The sequence below is a fragment of the Saccopteryx bilineata genome, chromosome 1 (assembly GCF_036850765.1).
Source record: "Saccopteryx bilineata isolate mSacBil1 chromosome 1, mSacBil1_pri_phased_curated, whole genome shotgun sequence".
NCBI lineage: Eukaryota > Metazoa > Chordata > Mammalia > Chiroptera > Emballonuridae > Saccopteryx > Saccopteryx bilineata.
Genome location: NC_089490.1, coordinates 9,710,662 through 9,734,246, shown reverse-complemented (window position 1 = coordinate 9,734,246; position 23,585 = coordinate 9,710,662). Strand labels below are relative to the sequence as shown.

Here is a 23,585-nt window from a genome sequence, read left to right as displayed (position 1 = left end):
TCTACTCAACGTCTTCCAAAATATTGAAGAAGCAATACTTCCAAATACATTTTATGAGGCCAAAATAATCCTCATACCGAAACCTGGCAAGGACGGCACAAAAAAAGAAAACTACAGACCAATATCTCTAATAAATACAGATGCTAAAATACTAAACAAAATACTAGCAAATTGAATACAACAACACATTAAAAAAATAATACATCATGATCAAGTGGGATTTATTCCAGAATCACAGGGATGATTCAACACATGTAAAATGGTTAATGTAATAAACCATATCAATAAAACAAAGAACAAAAACCATATGATCTTATCAATAGATGCAGAAAAGGCATTTGATAAAATACAACATCATTTTATGTTTAAAACACTTAACAAAATGGGTATAGAAGGAAAATATCTCAACATAATAAAGGCCATCTATGATAAACCATCAGCTAACATCATATTAAAGGGCATCAAACTGAGGAGTTTCCTCTAAAATCAGGAACAAGACAATGTTGTCTACTCTCTCCACTCTTATTCAATATAGTGCTAGAACTTCTAGCCAGAGCAATCAGACAAGAGAAAGAAATAAAAGACATTCATATTGGGAAAGGAGAAGTAAAGGTTTCACTTTTTGCAGATGATATGATCCTATACAGCAGGAGTCGGGAACCTTTTTGACTGAGAGAGCCATGAATGCCACATATTTTAAAATGTAATTCTGTGAGAATCATACAATGACCCGTGTATGTTATGCATTATCCAATAAAAATTTGGTGTTTTCCTGGAGAACAGCTGTGACTGGCTCCAGCCACCCACAACCATGAACATGAGCAGTAAGAAATGAATGAATTGTAATACATGATAATGTTTTATATTTTTAACATTATTTTTTTATTAAAGATTGGTCTGTGAGCCAGATGCAGCCATCAAAAGTGCCACATCTGGCTCACGAGCTGTATGTTCCTGACCCCTGCTATACATCAAAAACTCCAAAGACTCCACAAAAAGACTACTAGAAACAATAAACCAATACAGTAAGATCGCAGGATGCAAAATTAATATACAAAAGTCCATTGCCTTCCTATATGCCAACAATGAAACATCAGAAAATGAGCTCAAAAAACAATCCTCTTCATGGTTGCAAGAAGAAAAATAAAATACCTAGGAATAAACATAACAAAGAATATAAAGGACTTATATAATGAAAACTATTGTACAAAGCATTGTTAAGGGAAATTGAAAAAGATATAATGAAATGGAAAAAATATTCCTTGTTTTTGGATAGAAAAAATAAATATAGTCAAAATGACTATGTTACCCAAAGCAATATACAAATTTAATTCAATTCCCATTAAAATTCCAATGTCATTTTTTTAACGAAATGGAACAAAAAATCATCAGGTTTATATGAAACTATAAAAAACCCCAAAGAGCCAAAGCAATCCTAAGGAAAAAGAATGAAGCTGGGAGCATTACAATACCTGACTTCAAATTATATTATAGAGCCATGATAATCCAAACAGCATGGCAGTGGCAGAAAAATAGACACTCAGACCAATGGAACAGAATAGAAAGTCCAGAAATAAAACCACATGTATATGGTCAAGTAATTTTTGATAAAGTAAAACACCACACAACGGAGAAAAGAAAGCCTCTTCAACAAATGGTGTTGGGAAAACTGGAAAGCCACATGCAAAAGAATGAAACTCGACTACAGTTTGTCCCCTTGTACTAAAATTAATTCAAAATGAATCAAAGACCTAAATATAAGACCTGAAACAATAAAGTACATAGAAGAAGACATAGGTTCTAAACTCATGGATCTTGGTTTTAAAGAACATTTTATGAATTTGACTCCAAAGGCAAGGGAAGTGAAGATAAAGTTAAATGAATGGGACTACATCAGACTAAGAAGCTTTTGCACAGCAAGATAAACTGACAACAGAACAAACAGAAGCCAACTAAATGGGAAATGATATTTTCAAACAAAAGCTCAGATAAGCGCCTAATATCCAAAATATACAAAGAACTCATAAAACTCAACAACAAACAAGCAAACAATCTAATAAAATAATGGAAAGAGGACAGGAACAACACTTCTCCCAGGAAGAAATACAAATGGTCCACAGATATATGAAAAGATTCTCATCTTCATTAGCTCTTAAGAGAAATGCAAATCAACACTACATGAAATGGATACCACCTCACACCTGTTAGATTAGCTTTTATCAACAAGACAGGTAATAACGAGTGTTGGAGAGGCTGTGGCAAAAAAGGAACCCTAATCCACTGTTGGTGGGAATGTAAAGTAGTACAACCATTATGGAAGAAAGTATGGTGGTTCCTCAAAATATTAAGAATAGAACTACCATATGACCCAGCAATCCCTCTAGTGGGTATGTACCCCCAAAACTCGAAAACACTGGTACGTAAAGACACATGCAGCCCCATGTTCATTGCAGCATTGTTTACAGTGGGCAAGACATGGAAACAACCAAAATGCCCTTCAATAGATGAATGGATAAAAAAAGAAGTGGTACAGGCATTCTGTGGAATACTATTCAGCCATAAGAAATGATCCTTTACAACAACATGGATGTACCTTGATAACATTATATTGAGTGAAATAAGTAAATCAGAAAAAACTAAGAACTGTATGATTCCATACATAAGTGGGACATAAAAATGAGACTCAGAGACATGGACAAGAGTGTGGTGGTTACCGCAGGGGTTGGGATTGATAGGAGTGGGGGTAGGGGAGGGGCATAAAGAAAACCAGATAGAAGGTGACAGAAGACAATTTGACTTTGGGAGATGGGTATAATCAAATGTCAAAATAACCTGGAGATGTTTTCTCTGAACCTATGTAACCTGATTGATTAATGTCACCCCATTAAAATTAATAAAAATTAAAAAAGAAAGCACCTGGATAAAAAGCCCAGAAATGTCAAAGAGAAAAAGAAACCAAATATTTTCAAGTGGATCAAGACTAAAAGAATATAAATAATTTTACCAAATTTCTTCTTAATTTCTCCTGAAAAAGAAGAAAACAAAATATCAATGTCATTTTTATGAGAAAAGAACACGAAGAGAATTCAAATTTACTGATAAATTCAAATCTATAGTAAGTTAATTTCAGATGAACACACACACACAAAACGCATTGCACACACCACCCTCCCCCGAAACAGAATCCTACACAATAGCTCAGAGCTCACTATTGTGTCCAGGTGTTCTAGGTAAGTAAAAATGTGGAAAAGGGAGTTAATTTCGTAGAATAATATGAAATTTAAAAAATAATAATTTTTCTGTTTAATTTATAAAGTAATTGCGTTTCTGAAAGTATTTTTTATATTAATAGTACAGAGAGAAGGGATGAGAGGTGGAAAGGAAGTGTGTGGACTCATAGCTGCTTCACTTTAACTATAGCTGCTGCCCTGTGTGCTGTGTCCGGGCAAGTCCAGGGTGGAACTGGCCACTTCAGTGTTCCAGGTACACGCTCTATCTATGGGGCCACTACAGGCTAGGCTGAATATATTTTTGGTCTATTTGAAATATTAATGTTTCTGTTATTCAGTCTGTCAGCTTTAGCAAGGTCATTGGATACTTTAAACTCATTAGTGAGTCTCACTGCTGTGGTAGTGACATGGTGCAGAGTGGCCACCACACTGTGGAAGGAACACTGACACGCAGCTCCTCCCAGTGACACAGGGTTAGCGGTCTGGAGGTTGCGTCCTCCATGCTTTAGTTCACGGGTTGATTTTTGACCACACTGAGTTTGAGTTTCTGATTTTACTCATTTCTGAATGAAGAAATTCTTAATTCTCATGGGTGCTATTTTCAGGACAAAGGATTTGGGTTCTCTGACAGAGATTTTGTTCCTCACTAGACCTTTCTGTGCCTTTCTCTTTTTTTTTTTTTTTTTTTGTATTTTTCTGAAGCTGGAAACAGGGAGAGACAGTCAGACAGACTCCCGCATGCGCCCTACCGGGATCCACCCGGCACACCCACCAGGGGCGACGCTCTGCCCACCAGGGGGCGATGCTCTGCCTTTCCAGGGCGTTGCTCTCCCGCGACCAGAGCCACTCTAGCGCCTGGGGCAGAGGCCAAGGAGCCATCCCCAGCGCCCGGGCCATCTTTGCTCCAATGGAGCCTTGGCTGTGGGAGGGGAAGAGAGAGACAGAGAGGAAGGAGGGGAAGGAGGGGTGGAGAAGCAAAAGGGTGCTTCTCCTATGTGCCCTGGCCGGGGATTGAACCCGGGTCCCCCACATGCCAGGACGACGCTCTACCGCTGAGCCAACCGGCCAGGGCCTCTGTACCTTTCTCTTAACGAAGTAACAAATATCCACACTCACACACAAGACAGATTTTCTATACACTGTAAAGAAGAGGCAGCGAAAGTCCTACATCTGCTAATGATTGCTTCTGCAACGTAGCCAAGAATTGTGTGTTCCATTATAAAGAATATGACTTGAAAATCCATTCCACAGAAATCATCACTACAATTTTAAAAATATCATATCATATATGGAGATATAAAGATTTGTAATAAATAAAAGGGTGACTGAAGGATACATGACTGTGGTGGTGAACACACTGCTCCTTACACGAGGTGTGATAGAATTGTGCACCTGAGGTCTGCAGAGTTTTGTTAATCAAGGTCACCCAAATAAATTTTATAAAGATAAAAAAATCCATTTAAATTAGGAGAAATGATGTGTATTTAATGAACTCTAAAAATTTTTAATAATATTCATTCTGTCCTGACCAGGTGGTGGCGCAGTGGATAGATCATCGGACTGGGATGTGGAAGATCTAGGTTCGAGACCCAAAGGTCACCACCTTGAGCGCACGTTCATCTGATTTGAGCAAAAGCTCACCAGCTTGGACCTAAGGTCGCTGTCTTGAGTAAGGGGTTACTTGGTCTGCTGTAGCCCCTGGTCAAGGCACATATGAGAAAGCAATCAATGAACCACTAAAGTGCCCCAACGAAAAACTGATGTTGATGCTTCTCATCTCTCTCCATTCCTGTCTGTCTGTCCCTATCTATACCTCTCTCTGACTCTTGCTCTGTCTCTGTTAAATATATATATATATATTCATTCTGGTATGTTTTATTTATTTATTTTTTTGTGACAGAGACAGAGAGAGAGAGAGAGAGAGAGGGACAGAGACAGGGACAGACAGGAAGGGAGAGAGATGAGAAGCATCAATTTTGTTGCAGCACCTTAGTTGTTCATTGATTGCTTTTTCATATGTGACTTGACTGGGGAGCGAGTGACCCCTCGTTCTAACCGGTGACCTTGGGCTCAACCTGTTGAGCCTTGTACTAACCGGATGAGCCCATGCACAAACTGGAGAACTCAGACTTTCGAAACTGGGTCCTCCACTTCCCAGTCTGATGCTCTATCCACTGCACCACCACCTTATCAGGGTCATTCCGATATGTGTTTGTTTGTTTTTTATTTAGACAATTAAATTTAACAAGGTGACATTGGTCAACCAGAGTTCATAGATTTAGAGAAAACATCTCCATATCATTTCAACAGTAGATTATGCTGTATACTCATCACTCAAAGTCAAATCGTCCTCCGTCACCCTACATTTTGTTTCTCTTTAGGCCCCTCCCCTCACCCCCTTCCTCACCTCCCTTCCCCTCCCCTGGTAACCGCTGCACTTTTATTATGTTTATGAGACTCAATTTTGTAGTATTTTTTATCACTTTTCACTGTATGTAGACCACTAAGAAATATCTGCAAATTTAAACTGGTCTGTGGATGTTCATGTCTATATATATATGTGTTCAGTTCTAATTGCAGAGCCTACATTGTCCAAATTTGCAAAAAACCACTGTGGAGAGTGACTGAAAGAATGCTCATGTAGGTAAATACGGGTTCAGGTTCTTGTGAATGTGAATCTATTCACAACGTTTTTGTCCACCAATTAATTTGCAACCTTCTTGTATTTGAATGTCTGTTTTAACTCAGGCCTGAATGAAGCTAAATAAATCAGATGAAGGGAAAGAAATGACAGTGAGGGAGGTTCTGAATCAAGTGACCACACTGTCCTTGGAAAAAACTTACACTCAGAAACTTTAAATGTACCTAATTTTTAGGTATCTGATTAATAAAATTCACTTGACAGAAAGGCTCTGTCTCCTTGATTGCAACAAGAAGAAAAGTGGTGGGTAATAAAGGGAGAAGTTAAAAAGAATATGAAATGGCTAGTCAGAGTTGCAAGGCCAGGTGACACTGAAACAAAAGGTAGATGATCATTCAGAGTTGAAGAGAAGGGAGTGAGGAATAGATGAGTTGAAGGACAGTGGGGTAGGTGAGTGGGACTTACCTTTGCTCGGTTCATTCTTGGCTGAAAAGTAAGAGGAAGAAATAAACAACTCATTCCCAGTGAAAACACAATATCGAGTAGGAAAGTAAACAGAAATAAGCCCCTCTATTTCTTAGTCCGCTGTGGAGCATACATGGACCCATATTTGTGAAAATAGGAACCATCAAGTTCCAAAGGACACCTCACCCATCAGGGTCAATGCTGTGTTCCCTCCCCTGTCCCTTGTGCACAAGATACTAAATGAGAAAGTAAAATGATGAGGGAGTTAGGTCAGAAATTCTGGGATGTGCCATATTAAGCATTCCTCGGTCATTGAACAATCATGTTTCAGATTTTAAAAGACCATATTCACATATGAGACAGAGTTCACCAGCGTTGAGGGAGTGTAGAGTAGAGGCACCCATCCTGACAGTTACTGTAGCACTCCTCACATGACCCCTGCTCTGTACATAGAGGGACATATTCCTAAAGACAAGTCCCAAGGAAAAATAATATAATTGCAATCGTCGTTATAAAATATTAAGCTGCAGATGATTAAATTTTCTTCTTTTGGGACTGTGAGGTCAATAATTTTTCTTGCACCCTTCAGACAAAAATTACAGGTCAGAGATGTATCACTTTTCCACTTGTCTTAAGACACTTCTTCCTTCTGCAATCTGTTGATTTGAAGTGCCATTTGTCATAGGACACTGGTGTCAACATAATGCCAAAGCAGAGAAAACAGGCATGGTTGGATAGTTCTAAAGGCCAGAAAAAATTATGTAAAATATTTAGATACCTTGGGACAGATGGGTCATATGATCAAGGACAATGGAAGAAGGATGACCACTCTCTCACATCTGACCAGTGAATGATACAAGGTATTGATCATGACACAGGCTTTGAGAAGACAATGGACAGAGACACTGAGCACTGAAAGTCTGACTCTTTTCTTTGAAAGGTTTAGAGAAGTATTAATTGCATAATAATGAGACCTCAATCTTGGAATACCTGAGAGAGGTCTTAAGTTACAATGTTTTCCAGAAATACTTACTTATATGTCTATATACATAGACACTAATATAAACATGCAATATAGGTATATATTAAAATTTTCTTATCTACCAACTGAATATCCTTCATCTCACCAATGTCTTAATGAAACTGTGACAATTTACTGCTGCAAGATAGAAGCAGCCAATGTTTACAGGGAGGTCATTATGTAAAATGACAGAAGAAAGGATGGGAGAGGATAAGAGGCAGGAAAGGGAAATGGACAGAATTCCAAATAAAAGAAATCTGTCTCAAAATCATGTGGGAGGGACAGCAGACATCTAGGAGAAAGACAGGTCAGCGGAAGGCACCTGGATAAATAAGCCCAGAAATGTCAAACAGAAAAACAAACCAGATGTTTCAAGTAGATGAAGAGTGAAGAAATATCAGTCATTTTACCTACTGTTTCGATAATTTCCTCTGAAAAAGAGAAGAAAAGGTTAATGTCAGTTTCATGGGAAACAATTACAGAGATAATTCAAATTTACTGATATATTCAGATTTAACGTTAAACAGACCACATTTCAGATGAACACACAAACATACAACAAATAACACATCTGCCCCAACACACAGCTACACAATGACTCAGAATCACTATTGTCCACAGTATTCTACAGTAAATAAATAAGTTAAAAAGGGTGTTAATTTAGTAAAATAATACAAAATTAAAATTATTTTTGTGTCTGATTTAGAAAATATTTGTTTTTTGAAAATATTTTATTTATTAATATTGCTGAGAAAATAAATGAGAGGCGGGAAGGAAGCATATGGACTCATAGCTGCTTCACTGTAGCTGTAGCTGCTGCCCTGTGTGCCGTGTCCGGGCAAGTCCAGTGTTGAACTGGTAACCTCAGTGTTCCAGGTCCATGCTCTATCCACGGGGCCACTACAGGCCAGGTTGAACATATTTTGGTCTATTCAAAATATGTTTGTTTTTGTTATTTAGTATATTAGCTTTAGAATGATCATTGGATGCTTTATTTTTTTTTAATTTTTTTAAATTTTATTTTATTTATTCATTTTAGAGAGGAGAGAGAAAGGAAGAGAGAGAGACAGAGAGGGAGAGAGAGGAGAGAGAGACAGAGAGAGAGAAGGAGGGGAGGAGCTAGAAGCATCAACTCCCATATGTGCCTTGACCAGGCAAGCCCAGGGTTTCAAACCGGCGACCTCAGCACTTCCAGGTCGATGCTTTATCCACTGCGCCACCACAGGTCAGGCCCCATTGGATGCTTTAAACATGTCAGTGGGTCTTACTGCTGTGGCAGCAACATCGTGCAGAGTGGCCACCACACTGTGGAAGGAGCACTGACACACAGCTCCTCCCAGTGACACAGGGTCAGGGGTCTTGGTGCTGAGTCTCCCATGTTTTGTCCACGGGTTGGTTGTTAACCACACAGTATTGGAGATTCTGTTTTAACTCATTTCTGAATGAAGAAAATCTTAATTCCTATGGGTGCTGAATTCAGGGGACAGAAAGGACTGGGATTCTCTGACAGGGATTCTGTTTCTCAATAGACCTTATTGTGACTTTTCCTTAATCGAGAAACAAATATCTCAGCTCACATATGAGAAACATTGTTTACACTCCGTAAAGTAGTGACAGCGAGAGCCCTACATCTGCTACATGTTGTTTCTGCAACGTGGACAAGTCATGGACAGTGAGGGAGGTTCTGAATCAAATGACCTGAGCTGTCTTTGGAGAAAACTTACACCAACTAAATTTACAAGTACCTACACTTCCACATATCTGATTGATAAAATTAATTTGACATAAAGGCTCTGACTTCCAGATGTAACAACAATATAATTAGAAGGGTCATAATGGGTGAAAGTGAACAACAAATGAAGTCAGAAATCAGAGTTGGAAAACAAAGATACTGAGATAATAGTGAAATGATCATGCAGATGAAGACAACAGGATAAGGAATAATTGAGAGAATTAAAAGGGAAGTCAGTTATCGGTACTTACTTTTCTCTTTTTCACTCACAGTTGAAAGGGAAAAGAAAACACTAAGCAACTCATTCGAAATGAAAACAGACTATCTGATAAGAAGAGCAGAAATGGGTCCCCACAGCTGGTTCACTGTGGAGCACAAGGGGACCCATGTCTGTGAAAGCAGGAACCCTGAGGATCAAAGGACACCTCACCCATCAGAGTCAGTGCTGTTCTCCCTCCCCTGTGCCCTGTGCACAGGATACTGAGTCAGGAAAGGAAACGATGAGGGAGTTAGGTCAGAAATGCTGGGATGAGCAATAGTAAGTGTTTGCATGTCACTGAACTATTGCCTTTCTGAGATTTAAAAAATATTTATGAAAATATGAAACAGGGACTTCTCCAGCAATAAGTATACAGCACATGGTACATTAAAGAATTTCCCTAGGAAAAAAATATTGTAATTCTGGTTACAAAAAGACAATATTAAATTTTGAATGATTGCTTTATTTTTTTGTAGCATTGAGATCAATATCTTTTTTCCTACCTTTCACATGGAAAGTACAGATAAGAGATGTATCACATCTCCACTTGCCTTAAGACACTTCATTTTTCTATAAATTGATATTTTTAAGTGCAGTTTGTCATTTGATATCAGTGTCAACATAATGCCAAAGAATAAAAAACGGGTATGGTTGCATATTTTTAAAGGCCAAAAATATTATGTAAAATATTTAGATACCTTGGAACACCTGGGTCCTATGATCAAAGACAGTGGAAGTGGGACGCCCCACTCTCTCACACCTGACCAGTGAATGATACAAGGTATTTATCGTGACACAGGCTTTGAGGAGACAATGCACAAAGCTATTGGACATTGAAAGTTTGGAGTCTTTTCTCTCAAGAGTTTGGAGAAGTATTAATTACATAGTAATGGGCCCTCAAACTTGGAATACTTGACAGAGGTCTTAAATTTAAATGTTTTCTGAAAAAACATTTATATTCATATATGTACATGCTAATATAATCTTATAATATATGCATATATTAGATATCATGTATCTGTTAGCTTAACACCCTACATCTCACCAATGTCTTAATGAAACTGTGACAATTTCCTGCAAGAGAGAAGCAACCAATGTTTACAGAGAAAAAATTCTGTAATATGAGAAAAGATGGAATGGGAAAGAATGAAAGGTAGGAAACAGAAATGGACTAAAGGCCATTAAATGAATAAAATGATCATAGGTGTTAAAGAGAGAAATAAACCAGATGTTTTCAATTGGATCAAGATTAAAGAAATATCAGTAAATTTACTTAGTTTTTTCTCCAATTCCTCTGAAAAAGAAAAAATGGTCAACGTGAGTTTCATGGGAAACAACCACAAAGAGAATTGAAATTTACTGATTAATTCAAATTTAATATTAGGGGAATTTCAGATGAACACGCAAACACACAGCAATCACCTCCCCCCCCATAAACACCCCTACACATGGGCTCAGAGGTCACTATTGTCACAGGTGTTCTACAGTAAGTAAAAAGTTTGAAAAACAAGTTAATTTAGTTAAAATAATATGAATTTGAAAAAATATTAGTTTTGCTGCTTAACTGATAAAATAATTGTTTTTTAGAAAATATTTTATTTATTAATATTACTGAAAAAAGGAATTGGGGGCAGGAGGGAAGCATGTGGGCTCATAGCTGCTTCACTGTAGCTGTAGCTGCTGCCCTGTGTGCTGTGTCTGGGCAAGTCCAGGGTCGAACTGGCCACTTCAGTGTTCCAGGTCCACACTCTATCCACGAGGCCACCACAGGCCAGGCTGAAAGTATTCTTGGTCTACTTGAAATATTTATGTCTCTCTTATTCCATTTGTGAGCTTTGTATGGTCACTGGATACTTTAAACACATCAGTGAGTCTCACTGCTGCAGCAGCGACATGGTGCAGAGTGGCCACCACACTGTGGAAGGAGCACTGACACACAGCTCCCCCCAGTGACACAGGGTCAGGGGTCTGGGGGCTGCGTCGTCCTTGTTTTTGTCCACGGATAGATTTTTAACCACACTGTATTTGAGTTTCTGTTTTAATTCATTCCTGAAAGAAGGATATATTAATAGTCATGGGTGCTGAATGCAAGAGAGAGACAGGTCTAGGATTCTCTGATGGAGATTCTGTTTCTCACTGGACATTACAAGGCCTTTTTCTGAACTGAGAAAATGTATCTCAGCACATATATACGAGAGATGTTTTCTACAAAGTATAATAAGTGCAGGTAAGCGTTACATCAGCTAATGCTTGTTTCTGCAACGTGGCCAAGTCATGGCTATTCCATGAATAAATAATATGCCTTGAAAATTCATTGCACCGAAATCATCACTACAATGTAAAAGATACCATGTGACATGTGGGGACATAAATATTTAAAACAATTAAGAGGGTGACAGAGGATATGTGACTGGGGTGGGAACACACTGCCACGTACAGATGAGATGTGAGAGAATTTTTCACCTGAGACCTGCATACTTTATTAACCACGATCACACCAATAAATTAAATAAAGCATTAAAATACCTTTTGACTAGGAGAAATGAGTCATATTTAATAAATTATTTAAATTTTAAAACTATTTATGTGAAATATTTTAATAAAATATTTTTTATTTCTTTTACTCTATATGGACAACTCTAAAATATTTGTCATATTTAAAATGTTTCTGCATATATATATGCATTTATATATGCATTAATATATAAATAAATAAATTTGTCTATATATATTCCATTCTAATTTCAATACCTAAAGTGTACAAATTTGCAACAATCACTGTATAAAAGGTAATTTTACTGAAAGATTGCTCATATAGGTTATTACAGGATTAGGTTCTTATGTGTGTCTATTCAGAACATTTTTGTCCACGTATTATTTCTCTATGTTACTGTATCTGAGTGTCTGTTTTAAGCCATGCCTGAATGCAGCTGAGTGAATCAGATGAAGGGAAAGAATGACAGTGAGGGAGGTTCTGTAACAAACGACCAGGGTTGTCCTTGAAGAATTCTTACACCCCAAATATTTAAAACTACCTACACTTCCAGATGTGCTACTGATAAAACTCATTTGACAGAAAGGCTTTGACTCCTTGATTGCAGCACGTTAAGTGGAGGAGTCATAATGGGAGAAACTGAACAACATGTGAACACGGGGAATCAGAGCTGGAAGGCCAAGACACTGAGACAATAGATAAATGGTCACTGAGAGAGAAGACAGGGGATAAGGAACAGGTGAGGGAAGGACAGGGGAGGTTATTGGTACTGACCTGTCTCCTGTTCACTCTCAGGAGAAAGGGAAAAGGAAGAAATTTACCAATCTTTCCAAGAGAATACAGATTATCGGGTCAAGGAGAACAGAAATGGGTCCCCCTTTCATAGGTCACTCTGAAGCACACATGGACTCAAATTTGTGAAAAGCGGAACCCTGAGGATCCGAAGGACACCCCACCCTTCACAGGAAATGCTGTTCTCGCTCCCCTGTCCCTTGTGCACAAGAAACTTCATCAGGAAATAAAACGATGAGCGCGTTAGGTCAGAAATGCTGGGATGTGTAATACTAAAGTGTTCTCATGTCAGAGGACTATCACCTTTTTTCAGATTAAAAAACAAACGTTTTCATATAGGAGCAGTGATGAGGAAGCGAACAGGAGAGGCTACATCATGAGAGACCTGGTTTTGTTGCACTCGTCACATGACACCTGCTCTGTACACAGAGGGATATATTCCTAAAGACCATTCTCAGGAAGAAAGCAATATTAAGCTTTGAATGTTTAAATTGTCTTTTTAAAAAATCTTGGACAACTATTTTCTTGTACTCATCATATAAAAAGTACAGGTCAGAGATGCATCACTTTTTAACTTACCTTAAGACAATTGATACTTTGGTAAATTTTTAAATTTTAACTGCTATTTTCATTTGATACCAGTGTCAACATAATGTCAAAGCATAAAAAACAGGTATGGTTGGACATTTTTAAAGGCCCGTAGAAATTACATAAAATATTTAGAGACCTTGGAACACCTGGGTCATATGATCAAGGACAGTGGGAGAGGGACGCCCCACTCTCTCACATCTGACCAGTGAATGATGTCAGGTATTTATCATGACACAGGATGTGAGAAGACAATGGACAGAGACACTTAACACTGAAAATTTGGAGTCTTTTCTTACAAGGGTTTAGGAAGAATTAATCGCATAATAATGCTCTCTCTAACTTGGAAAACTTGGTCTTAATTTTGAATATTTCCCAGAAATACATATATGTATACTCATATATACATACTAATATAAACCTATAATATATGTATATATTAAAAATAATGATTCTTTCAACTTAATTCCCTTCATGTCTCCAATGTCTTAATAAAAGTCTGACGATTTCCTGCAGGACAGAGGCAAAGTTTACAGGGAAATAGTTGAGTAAAATGAGAAAAGAGAAATAAGAAAGGATGAAAGCCCAGGAACAGAAATCAACAGAGACACAAATGGAGGAAGGGCTGTTTGATAATCAGGTGGGGGTGGGACGTTAGACACATAAGAGGGAGACGGGCTCCCAGACGGCACCTGGATAAAAATGCTGAAAACCTGAGGGGGGCACATAAACCAGGTGTTTTCAAGGGGATCAAGAGTAAAGGAATATCAGTAATTTTACCGATTTCTTTCTTTAGTTCTCCTGAAAAAGAAAAAAAAGAAAAGGTTGATGACAATCTCATGGGAAACAACCGCAAAGAGAATTTAAATTTACTTATTAATTCACATTTAAAATTAGATTAATTTCACATGAACACACACACACACAACATATCACACAGGCCCCTCCCCCAAAACACACACCTATGGACTCAGAGCTCACTATTGTGCACCAGTGTACCACAGTAAGTAAAATAGTGGAAAAGGAAGTTAATTTAGTAAAATAGTACAAAAATTTAAAAAAATACTAATTTTACTGTTTAATTTATAAAATAATTTTTCTCAGAAGGCTATAGTTATTAATATTAAATAGAGAAGGGATGAGAGGCAGGAAGGAAGCGTGTGGACTCAGAGCTGCTTCACTGTAGCTGTAGCTGCTGCCCTGGGTGCCGTGTCCGGGCAAGTCCAGGGTCGAACTGGCCACCTCAGTGTTCTAGGTCCTCGCTCTATCCACTGAGTGACCACAGGTCAGGATAAAAATACACTTAGTCTATTTGAAGTATTTATGCTTCTCTTATTCAATTTCTTAGCTTTAGTGTGATCATTGGATGCTTTTAAACATATCATCAGTCTTACTGCTGCGGAAGTGACATTGTTTAAAGATGCCACCACACTATGTAAGGGACACACAGCTCCTGCTATTAACACAAGGTCAAGTCTCTGGGTGCTTGCATTCTTCTTGTTTATGTCCACAGATTGATTTTTAACTGCAGTGTATTGGAGATTCTATTTTAACTCATTCCTGAATGAAGATTATCTTAACAGTTATGGGTGCTGAATGCAGGAGAGAAAAAGGAGTTGGATTCTGGACAAATATTCTGTTCTCACTGGACTACACTGTGCCTTTCCCTGAACTGAGAAACATATGTAAGCTCACACACGAGACAGGTTCTCCACACACTGTAAGGAAGAGGCAGTGGAAGCCCTTCATCTGCTAATGTTGTTTCTGCAACATGGACAAATTTTATCTATTCCATAATAAAGAATATATCTTGAAAGTCCGTTCCACTGAAATCACTAAATTCTAAAATACAGTGTGACATGTGGGGACATAAAGAGTTAAAGTAAGTATAGGGTGACAGAGGATACGTGACTGGGGTGGGAGCACACTGCCGTGTACGAATAGGGTGTGATAGAATTGTGCACCTGGGCTCTGCAGTTTTATTTACCAAGGTTACGGCAAGACATTGAATAAATATTAAAACAGCTGAATAAATATTTAAAACAGAAGAAAAGTATTGAAGAAAAGAATAGTATTTAATGGATTTTGTAAAATTTTTAAATATTTTGATGATTCTTTAATAGAAATATTCTTGATCCCTACTCATTCTTCGTGGACCACAATGAAATATTGGTCATATTTGAAATCACTTTTGGATGCTTCTATATATGTATGGATTCATTTCTAATTGCAGTGGTTTAACTGTACAAAGTTGCTCCAACCATTGTACAAGAGTTCCTGAGACACTGCTTGTCTAGGTTAACCCAGGAGTTGGTTATTATGTTCGTATATTCTCAACATTTATTTCCACCATTTACTTCACAAACCAATTTTATTTGAATTTCTGTTTTAACTTAAGCCTGAATGAAGCTGAGTGAATCAGATGAAGGGAAAGAAATGACAGCGAGGGAGGTTCTGAGTCACATGACCTGAGCTGTCCTTTGAGAAAACTTACAGTCAGAAACTTTAAAAATAATAAAACCTGCAAATATCTTAGTGATAAGATTCATTTGGGCCCTGGCCGGTTGGCTCAGCGGTAGAGCGTCGGCCTGGCATGCGGGGGACCCGGGTTCGATTCTTGGCCAGGGCACATAGGAGAGGCGCCCATATGCTTCTCCACACCCCCCCTCCTTCCTCTCTGTCTCTCTCTTCCCCTCCCACAGCCAAGGCTCCATTGGAGCAAAGATGGCCCGGGCGCTGGGGATGGCTCCTTGGCCTCTGCCCCAGGCGCTGGAGTGGCTCTGGTCGCGGCAGAGCGACACCCCAGAGGGGCAGAGCATCGCCCTCTGGTGGACAGAGCGTCGCCCCTGGTGGGCGTGCCGGGTGGATCCCGGTCGGGCGCATGTGGGAGTCTGTCTGCCTGTCTCTCCCCGTTTCCAGCTTCAGAAAAAAAAAAAAAAGATTCATTTGACAGAAAGGCTCTGTCTTCACTTCAACAAGACAAAGACAGGGGTAGCAACTGGAGAGTTTGAACAGCAAATGAAAGTGGCTTTCAAAGTAGGAAGAACAAGATACTGAAGACAGGGAATAAGGACCAGGTGAGGGAAGGACAGGGGAGCAGGTTATCAGTACTTACGTTTGTCCTGTTCAGTCTCGGCTGAAAGAGAAAAGGGAGAAATAAACAGCTCATTCCATATGAAAACACAATGTCAGGCAGGAATGAGAAATGTAAAGGACCCCCTTTCATAGTTCACTGTGGAGCACACAGGGACCCATGTTGTTAAAAGTTGGAACCTGAGGATCCAAAGGACACCTCACCCATCAGAGTCAGTGCTGTTTTCCCGTCCCTGTCCCTTGAACACAAAAAACTAACTCAGAATATAAAACGATGAGGGAGTTAGGTCAGAAATGCTGGGATGTGCAATACTAAGTGTTCCCCTGTCACTAGACTATCACCATTTTCAGGCTAAAAACTAACGTATTCACATGTGGGACAGTTACTTCAGCAGTGACGGGACGTGTACAGTAGAGGCACCATCTGTCCAAACTGCTTTTGTTGCACTAGTCATATGACACCTGCTCTGTACATAGAGGGGTATATTCCTAAAGACCATTCCTAAGGAAACAAAAATAAAATTAAAATTGTCTTTAGAAAAAGGTACTATTAAGCTTTGAATGATTAAGGTTCTTTTTCTTGGTGATATATCGCGGTCAATATTTATTTCTTGTGTCCTTCACATATTACGTACAGATCAGAGATTTATTACTTATAGACTCACCCTAAGATATTACATCCTTCAGCAAAACTGTTTATTTTTAAAGTGCTGTTTGACATTTGTAAACTGTGTCAACAGTAAGAAGAAAAAATAAGAAACTGGCACGTTTAAGTATTTTTAAAAACGCGAAAAATTGTGTAAAATACTTAGAGAACTTGGAACACCTGGGTCATATGATCAAGTACAGTGGAAGAGGGATGCCCCACTCTCTCACATCTGACCAGTGAGTGATACAAGGTATTTATCATGACACAGGCTGTGAGGAGACAATGGACAGAGACACTGAATGGTGATTTCAGAGACTGTTCTCTCAAGGGTTTAGAGAAGTATCCAATGCATAGTAATGGGCCCTCAAATTTAGAATTTTAGACAGAAATCCTAAGTTTGTATATTTTCCAAAAACACACACTGAGATATATATATACACACAGACTAATATGTACATGTCTATATCTATATCTGTATATACTAAACACCACGTATCTGTCTGCTTGAAGCCTTTCATCTCACTAAATTCTGAATGAAACTGTGACAATTCTCTTTAAGACCTCTGCAGCCAAAGTTTACAGGGAAATATCTGTGTAAAATGACAAAGAGATACAGGAAAGGATGAAAGACAGGGAAACAGAAATCAACAGAGTCCCAAATGAAAGACTTGGTGTCTCAGAATCATGTGGGAGGGACAGCAGACATCTAGGAGGAGGACAGACCAACAGAAGGCACATGGATAAAAAGGCCGGAAATATTCAACAAAGAAATTAACCAGATGTTTTCAATTGGATTAAAAGTAAAGGAATATCAGTAATTTTACCTAATTGTCTCTTAAATTCCTCTGAAAAAGAAAAAGAAAAAAGAAAATGTCAATATCAATTTCATATGAAACAACCAAGAAGAAAATTAAAATTTACCAATAAATTCATATAAAATTATGTTAATTTCAGATGAACACACACATGTCATGTTAACTATATTATATTTAGTTAACTTGGAACACCTGGGTCATATGATCAAGGACAGTGGAAGAAGGATGACCACTCTCTCACATCTGACCAGTGAATGATATCAGGTATTCATCATGACACAGGGTTTGAAAAGACAATGGACAGAGACACTGAATGCTGAAAGTTTGTAGTTATTTCTCTAAAGGAATTGGAAAAGATTAATTGCATAATATTGGGCCCTCAAACTTGTCATACTTGACAGAGATAAAAATTTTGAATATTTCCCAGAAATACATACAGATATATTCATCTATCCACTCTAATATACACCTGTAATATATGTATATATTAAAAATCATGATTCTGTCACCTTAATACCCTTCACCTCACCAATGTCTTAATGAAACTGTGACAATTTACTGCACGAAGGAAGCAGCCAATGTTTACAGGGAAACAATTGTGTAAAATGACACAGAAGGAAGAGAAAGGAGGGAAGGTAAGAAACAGAAATGGATAGAGTTTCGATTAGGAGAAGGACCGTCTCAATATTGGGGGAGGAGCAGTAGACTCCTAGGAGGAGGACAGGCCAGCGGAGAGCCCGGGGATAAAAGGGCCGGAAATGTCAAAGAGAGAAATAAACCAGATGTTTCCATGTGGATGATGAGTGGAGGAATATCAGTAACTTTACCTAATATATGCAGAACTTGTGTTGAAAAAGAAATACAAAAGTCAATGTCAATTTCATTTGTAGTAACCACAAAGAGATTGAAATTTACTTATAAATTCAAATTTAAAATTAGGATAGTTTCAAATGAACGAAGAAACACATGTCAAATCACACATGCCCCTCCCCCTCAAAAAAACACACACACCTACACAGTGGAACAAAGCTCACTATCATCCACAGGTGTTCTATAGTCAGTAAACAGGTAGAAAAGGGAGTTAATTTAGTACAATAGTATAAAATTTTAAAAATACTAGATTTGCTGTTGAATTTATTAAAGTAATTATTTTCTAAATATAATTTATTTATTAATAATACAAAGAGAAAAATGAGAAGTGGGAGGGAAGTGTGTGGACTCATAGCTGCTTCACTGTAGCTGTAGCTGCTGCCCTGGGTGCCGTGTCCGGGCAAGTCCAGGGTCCAACTGGTCACCTCAGTGTTCCAGGTCCACACTCTATCCATGGGTTCACCACAGGCTGGGCTAAAAATATTCTTGGTTTATTTAAAATATTAATGTTTCTGTTCTTTCATTTGTTTTCTTTAATATGGTCATTGGATACTTTTGAACTCATCAGTGAGTCTCACTGCTGTAGCAGTGACATCGTGCAGAGTGGCCACCACACTGTGGAAGGAGCACTGACACACAGCTCCTCCCAGTGACACAGGGTCAGGGGTCTGGGGGCTGTGTCCTCCATGTTTTTGTCCATGGACTGATTTTTAACCCCATTCCATTTTAGTATCTGTTTTAACTCATTCCTGAATGAGAATATCTTAGTAATCATAGTTGCTGAATTAAGGACAGAGACAGGATTTGGAATCTCTGACAGAAATTCTGTTTCTCACTGGACCTTACTGAGCCTTTCTCTTAACTGAGAAAAAGTATGAAAGCTCACGTGAATGAGATGGGTTTTCTACACACTGTAAAGTAGAGGCAGAGAAAGCAGTACATCTGCTAATGGTGGTTTCTGTCATGTGCACAGGTCTCATCTATTCCATCAGTAAAAGTGTAGAACATGAAAACTCATTCCACTGAAATTATCACTGCAACTGAAAGATACCATGTGACATGTAGAGACACAGTGGTTGAAAATAAATAAAAGGGTGACAGAGGGATACGTGACCACACTGCCACGTTCAGATGGGGTGTGATAGAATTGTGCACCTGAGAGCTGCATACCTTCATGAACCAAGGTCACCCCAATTAATTCAATAAAACATTAAAATATTTTAAAATAGGAAAAATGAAGGATATTTAATAAATGTTATAAATTTTAAAAAAATATTTGATTTTTTTTAAGATTTTTATTTAGATGATTAAATTTAACTGGTGACACTGGTCAACCAGAGTACATAGATTTGGGGCAAACAACTTCACATCATTTGGACAGTTGATTAAGTTTTATACCCATCCCCCAAAGTCAAGTCATCCTCCATCACCTTATATATATATTTGTCCCTCTTCATGTCCTTCTCCTGACCTCCTCCTTTTCGCCTCTCCCTCCTCCCCTGGTAACCACTGCACTCCTATTTATGTCCTTGAGTCTTAATTTAGTGTCCCAGCTATATATTGAATCACACAGCTCTTAGCTCTTTCTGATTTACTTATTTCACTCAGTATAATGTTAACAAAGTCTAGTCATGTTGTTGTAAATGATACTATGTCATTGGTTCTTATGGCTGAGTAGCATTCCACAGTGTATATGTACCACATCTTCTTTATCCAGTCCTCTATTGAAAGGCACTTTGGTTCTTTCCATATCTTTGCCACTGTGAATAATGCTGCAATAAACATGGGGCTGCATGTGTCTTTACGTACCAATATTTGCAAGTTTTGGGGTGTACATCCAGGAGAGGGATTGCTGACTCATATGGTAGTTCTATTCTTAATATTTTTGAGGAACCACCATACTTTCTTCCGTAGTGGTTGTACTACTTTACATTCCTACCAACAGTCGATGAGGGTTCCTTTTTCTCCACAGCCTCTCCAACACCTGTTGTTACCTGTCTTATTGATAATAGCTAATCTAACAGGTGTGGGGTAGTATCTCATCGCAGTTTTGATTTGCATTTCTCTAATAGGTAGTGATGATGAGCCTGACCAGGCAGTGGTGCAGTGGGTAGATTGTCGGACTGGGATGCGGAGAACCCAGGTTTGAGACCCCAAGGTCGCCAGGTTGAGCACGGGCTCATCTGGTTTGAGCAAAGTTCACCAGCTTGGACCCAAGGTCACTGGCTCAAGCAAGGGGTTACTCAGTCTGGTGTAACCCCCCGGTCAAGGCGCATATGAGAAATCAATCAATGAACAACAAAGGAACCGCAACGAAAAACTGATGTTGATGCTTCTTATATCTCTCCATTCTGTCTGTCTTTCCCTATGTATCCCTCTCTCTGACTGTCTCTGTTAAAAAAAAAAAAGATGAGCATCTTTTCATACATCTGTTGGCCATTTGTGTTTCTTTTTGGGAAGAAATGTCTATTCATGTCCTCTCACCACTTTTTGATTGAATTTTTGTTTCTTGTGGAGTTTTGTGAGTACATTATTCGTGATCATTTTTACTCTATATGGACCCCTATAAACTCTCACTCATATTTAAAATGGTCTTTCCTTGTATATTTATGCACATATATACTAACTGCAGTATCTACATTGCACAAAGTTGCTACAAGCACTGCACAAGGGTTACTGAAAAACAGAACTAGGTTTTTATGCATACTTAGTCACAATGTTATTTTCCACCATTTAATTAAAACCCTATTTTATTTCAGTGTGAGTTTTAAGTCATGCCTGAATTATGGTAAGAAACTCAGATGAAGGGAAAGAAATGACAGTGAGGGAGGTTCTGAGTCATGTGACCTGAGCTGTCCTTGAAGAAAACTTACACTCAAAAACTATAAATGTACCTACACTTCCGGGTATATTGTTGATAAAATTTATTTGATAGAAAAGCTCTGTCTCCTTGATTTCAACAACAATACAACTGGAGGGGTAACAATGTGAGAAAGTGAGCAAATAATGAACAGGGGGAATCAGAGCTGGAAGGCTGAGACACTGAGACAAAGGCAGATGGTCACTGAGAAAGAAGACAGGGATAAGGAACAGGTGAGGGAAGGACACGGGGAGTTATTGGTACTGACTTGTCTCCTGTTCACTCTCAGCTGAAAGGGAAAAGGAAAAAATAAACAAATCATCCAAAGTGAAATCAGACTACCTGGTAGGAAGAACAGAAACGGGTCCCCATTTCTGGTTCAGTGTGGATTAAACTATACATTGAAACATATAAATATTTGTGAAAGTAGAAACCATAAGGTTCAAAAAGGAATCTTACCTTTCCGAGGTAATGCTGTTTCTTCCATTATTCCTTGTGCATAAAAAGCTAAATTGAGATATAAAACAATAAAGGAGTTAAGTCAGAAATTCTGGGATGTGCAATAGTAACTGTTTTCATGTTAGCGGACTATCACGTTCTTCAGATTAAAAAACACACACATTCACTTACTTTAAGATAATTCTTCCTTCTGCACATTGTTTATTTTAAGTGCATTTTGTCATTTGATAACAGTGTCAACTTAATAACAAAGAATAAAAAATACTCATGATTGCATATTTTTAAAGGCCTGAAAATAGTATGCAAAATATTTAGATACTTTGAACACCTGGGTCATATAATCAAGGACAGTGGAGAGGGATGTCCCACTCTCTCACATCTGTCCAGTGAGTGATACAAGGTATTTAGCATGACACAGGCTTTTCAAAAGACAAGGGAGAGAGATAATGAACGCTGAATGTTTGGAGTCTTTACCCTCAAGGATTTGTGAAGTAGAAAGTGTGTAATAATGGGAACTCAAAGTTGGAACACTTGACATAGGTTTTAGTATTTAATATTTTCCCGAATTGCATACATATATATTCAAATATGTACACACTAATATAAACCTGAAATATTTGTATATATTAAAAATTATGTACCTGTTATCTTCATACCCTTCATCTTACCAATGTCTTAAAAAAACAGTAAGTGAGATGACATCAGACTAATGGCGGGGTAGGAAGCTATACCAATAAATCTCTCCCAAAACTCAACAAGATCTTCAACCAGAAACCGAAAAACCTATTCTTGGAGCCTCCACAAGTAAAAGCTCCAAGAAGAACACAATAAAACTAAGTTTAAACTGTGACAACAACAAAAAGAAAAGGGGGGGAGAGGATGGAGATTAACAGTAGCAAAGAAAAATGGAGTGCAAAAGTACTCACAAAATAGTGCACTACAATGAACAGGGTAGGAACACTTTTCATTACTTAAAGGTAACCACCATTGAAAAAACCACCACAGAAGCACATGAGATAAAAAAGATAGCAACAGAGGAAAGAAGTATGGAATACAACCAAATAAAAACAAAAGATAGAAAAACGAAAGAGAAGGATCAAACAAGACACAAAACTAACAGAAAGCAATATATAAAATGGCAATAGGGAACTCACAAGTGTCAATAATTACACTAAATGTAAATGGATTAAACTCACCAATAAAAAGGCACAGAGTAGCAGAATGGAATAAAAAAGAAAAATCCAACTGTATGCTGCCTAAAGTAAACTCATCTAAGTAACAAGGATAAAAACAAATTTAAAGTGAAAGGCTGGAAAACAATACTCCAAGCAAATGACATACAAAAAAAAGCAGGTGTAGCAATACTCATATCTGATAATGCTGACTACAAGACAGCAAAAGTACTCAGAGACAAAAATGGCCATTTCATAATGGCTAAGGGGACACTGAATCAAGAAGACATAACAATTCTTAATATATATGCACCAAACCAAGGAGCACCAAAATATATAAGACAGCTACTTATTGATATTAAAACAAAAACTGACAAAAATACAATCATACTTGGAGACCTCAATACACCGCTAACGGCTCTAGATCGGTCATCCAAACAGAGAA

General features: G+C 38.1%; 2 protein-coding genes and 1 long non-coding RNA gene across 3 annotated transcripts in view; all 3 read right to left on the bottom strand.

The window, feature by feature from the left end:
* LOC136324360 (butyrophilin subfamily 1 member A1-like) overlaps nt 1-6,353 on the bottom strand; it is a 39,007-nt gene extending 32,654 nt beyond the window's left edge. The window contains exon 1 of the mRNA XM_066257152.1: nt 6,337-6,353. The gene's annotated coding sequence lies outside the window, so the exon portion shown is untranslated. The remainder of the gene's footprint in view (nt 1-6,336) is intronic.
* The window catches only part of LOC136319150 (uncharacterized), a 348,276-nt gene that overhangs the window by 143,823 nt on the left and 180,868 nt on the right, over nt 1-23,585 (bottom strand). The gene's annotated exons all lie outside the window — the stretch shown is intronic.
* The window catches only part of LOC136324695 (uncharacterized), an 87,298-nt gene continuing 71,480 nt past the window's right edge, over nt 7,768-23,585 (bottom strand). The window contains exon 4 of the long non-coding RNA XR_010729130.1: nt 7,768-7,788. This is a non-coding gene — a long non-coding RNA (uncharacterized lncRNA). The remainder of the gene's footprint in view (nt 7,789-23,585) is intronic.